The 3,872-nt window shown below is 43.4% G+C and overlaps 1 pseudogene; it reads right to left on the reverse strand.

Annotated features, from left to right (window-relative positions):
• Nucleotides 1-1,112: 1,112 nt before the first annotated feature.
• On the reverse strand, nucleotides 1,113-2,600 carry LOC129550227 (ribonucleoside-diphosphate reductase subunit M2 pseudogene; annotated as a pseudogene).
• Nucleotides 2,601-3,872: the final 1,272 nt, after the last annotated feature.

Raw genomic sequence — 3,872 nt, forward strand, 5'->3', positions numbered from 1 at the left:
TAACAAACAGCCAAAAGATTGATGGGTGTCACTTATTTCCTTCCATGTTACATCTTGCCTTTTTTGGAGGGAGGAAGGAATAAAAAGGAAGATTGATTCAAACCAGCCCTATTAAATATACCAATTAAGTTTATACTTTCTTTTCTGAAATTAATATTTGAGTGGAACGTGTATTAATTATTCACATAACACTAGTTTTCTACTTCAGTTTAAGAATCTAGCAGTTGATGCTAAGGTTTAGGCAAATCCTAGAAGTCATTGCACTGAATGGTAACTACTCAGTTATGAACTGGAAAATAATACTGGGTAATTATTTCAAAGTATAAACTACAGATATAATATTAAAAAAATAGTAGAAAACTTTTCTAACTTAAAAGTATAAATGGTTAAGTCAACAGTACTTACAAATTTCACAAAATCAGAATAAACACTCAACTTTTAGGAGGGGACATTTCAGTCCTGCCATTACCACTTAATAGGAGAAAGATCTTATATAGGTGGGTCCTTTTGTTCAAGGGTGATTTCAAAACCAACTTACAATGTTAATATTATATCTTGGATCCCTGCTAAGAAGACTCTTCAAGGATCTTTCATACTAACTTGAAGTTGAGGAACATACAATTTGAGAAACTAAATGATACAGCCCCTCCCGCACACCCAGGTTACCTACAGTGAGCCTGGATCTGAACGTTAGTTCCTAGAGATCTCTCATCTCTTATCCTGAGATACTCATCCTGGGCTCTAGAACAAGACACCAACTTGTGTTCTAGAGGGCACCATCTGGCTGATACTAATACCTAGGCATGCACAGGATTGAGTCAAAAAGCGCTTCAATTCAATTAAGAAAAGAAAAATAACATGCTTAGTTTACATAGGCTTAACCTACTCTGGTCGCCTAGTAAGTCTTGAATTGGCTCCCACTACTGGTAAATAGAATACTTTTGCATTTGGTGCAGAAACCAACAAATTTAGGTAAAATCAAGCCTTTACCCTGACAGTTCAAACTATGTTTATTTGTGTGTAAAGTGCCAGTTTTATATACAAATCATAAGTAAACTTTAAAATCTGCTCAGAAGCAGTGAGTCTGATGTTCTTCCTAGCCTTGTGGCGGTTACTCTTTAATCTTTCTGGATCAAACTCGCTGGAGTCCCTACACTTGGAGGCTGAGAAAGCGGCTCTTAAGACCCAAAGTAAGTCCTGTTCAGCTAGCCTGCTTGCAAAAGCCAAACACGGACAAGATCTTTCAAGAACCCAAGTAGCTTTTGACTACTTTCCATCTAGGTGACCCCACTACCATTAACAGGATTGATTTTGAGGTAGCTACACAGTGCTAAAGATGCCATTAGTGAACATGATGGACAATTCATGGTGTAGCTCGTTGATATGGTTCAAGTAGCTGATTTTTTTTCTTTTTTGATGAGAAGGAAAAAAAAAATCAGCAAGGTAAGAGCACATTTTCAGGTCACTTAGAAGTCGGCATCCAAGGTAAAGGAATTCTCTGTCGGACTTGACATCACTCCCATCCTCTGATACTCGCCTACTCTCTTCTCAAAGAAGTTAGTCTTCCCCTCCAGTGAAATATTTTCCATAAAGTTGAATGGATTTTCTACTCTGAAAACCTTGCTAAACCCCAGCTCCAGCATAAGTCTATCTGCCACGAGCTCGATGTACTGCTTCATCAAAGTGCAATTCATCCTAATGAGCTTCACAGGCAGGGCCTCTGTGAGGAACTCCTGTTCTATCCTAACTGCATTGACGATTATTTCTTTTACTCTCTGTTCTGAAGGTTTGTGCAACAGGTGTTTGAACATCAGGCAGGCAAAGTCACAGTGCAAACCCTCGTCTCTGCTAATAAGCTCATTGGAAAACGTGAGGCCAGGCATCAGTCCTCCTTTCTTGAGCCAGAATATCGATGCAAAACAACCGGAAAAGAAGATGCCTTCCACCGCAGCAAAGGCTACCACACGTTCTCCATATGTAGCTTCTTGGTCCCCAGTCCAGCGCAAGGCCCAATCTGCCTTCTTCTTCACACAAGGCATCGTCTCAATGGCGTTGAAGAGAAATTCCCTTTCTTTGGAATCTTTAATGTAAGTGTCAATGAGGAGACTATACATTTCAGAATGTATGTTTTCCATGGCAATTTGGAAGCCATAGAAACAACGGGCTTCCGTAATCTGAACTTCTTGGCTAAACCGCTCCACCAAGTTTTCATTTACTATGCCATCACTAGCTGCAAAGAAAGCCAGCACATGGGAAATAAAATATCTCTCCTCAGGCTTCAGGGCTTCCCAGTGCTGAATGTCCTTGGAAAGGTCCACCTCCTCAGCTGTCCAAAAGGAAGCCTCAGCTTTCTTATACATCTGCCAAATATCATGGTATTCGATAGGGAAGACGACAAAGCGGCGGGGGTTTTCTCTCAGAAGTGGTTCGTCCTCCACACTGGGGGCAGATAGCTTAGGGTTCGGCTCGGAGGGCTCCTGGAAGATCCTCCTCGCCGTCTTGCTGGCCAGCACGCGGGTCCCGCTGAGGGAAGGGGGAGTGTTCTCCTTGTCCTCTGGGCAGAGTCCCTTCAGGGGCGAGAGCGCTGATGCTGCGGGTCAGCGATGGTGGCGAGCGGGTCGCGGACGGAGAGCATGGTGGCCGGAAGGTCAGTGCTGCGGGGTTGCGCGCGAGTCCCGAGAGCCCTTAAATTGCTTTTGAGAAATCTATCATACAGTATGCCACATTTTATTTATCCATGTCCTGACTAATAGGACATTTTTAGAAGTATATAATTTTTAATGATATTCATCAATCTAACATCTATTTGAAAATAATTTTCTTAACTGCTTACTGTGTACAGGGTGTTCCAATAAAATGTTTTGGAGAATGAAGAGCTTCTGCTTACACTGTATGTACAGAGCTAGTAACTCAGTTGTCTCTGAATCTTTGCAACCTGAAGTTTGTCTACCAAACTCCTCAGTCAATGGAATTGTCCAGGTAAGAAAACTGAAGTGGGTAGCTTTTACCTTCTCCAGGGGATTTTTCCGACCCAGGGATAGAACCCTAGCCTCCCGCATTGCAGGCAGATTCATCAGTATCTGAGCAACCAGGGACAGAAAAGGCAATGGCAAGCCACTCCAGTACTCTTGCCTAGAAAATCCCATAGATGGAGGAGCCTGGTGGGCTGCAGTCCACAGGGTCGCTAAGGGTTGGACACCACGGAGCGACTTCACTTTCACTTTTCACTTTCATGCATTGGAGAAGCAAATGGTAACCCACTCCAGTGTTCTTGCCTGGAGAATCCCAGAGACGGGGGATCCTGGTGGGCTTCCGTCTGTGGGGTCACGCAGAGTCGGACACGACTGAAGTGACTTAGCAGCAGCAGCAGCAGCATGGTGGCTCAGAGGTTAAAGCGTCTTCCTCCAATGCGGAAGATGCGGGTTCTATCCCTGGGTCAGGAAGATCCCCTGGAGAAGGAAACGGTAACCCACTCCAGTATTCTTGCCTGGAGAATCCCATGGACGGAGAAGCCTGGTAGGCTACAGTCCACGGGGTCACAAAGAGTCGGACACAACTGAGCGACGGAACGGATATACAATTAGAGACAAAACCTGAAATGCTTTCTGGATATATTTATATTCTATATGTTTCAAATAGTTCTTTAAGATATAGTCTTTTTTTTTTTGGTGGCACTGTGCAACATGCAGGATCTTAATTCCCACACCAGAGATCAAACCCACAGCTCTTATAGTGGAGACTGAACAGAAGCAGATGATATTAAGAAGAGGTGGCAACAATACACAGAACTGTGCAAAAAGGATCTTCATGTCCCAGATAACCACGATGGCGTGATCACTCACCTAGAGCCAGACATCCTGGAATGAGAAGTC

This window comes from Moschus berezovskii, chromosome 1 (assembly GCF_049115385.1).
Source record: "Moschus berezovskii isolate FMDL1 chromosome 1, NW_MosBer_1.0, whole genome shotgun sequence".
NCBI lineage: Eukaryota > Metazoa > Chordata > Mammalia > Artiodactyla > Moschidae > Moschus > Moschus berezovskii.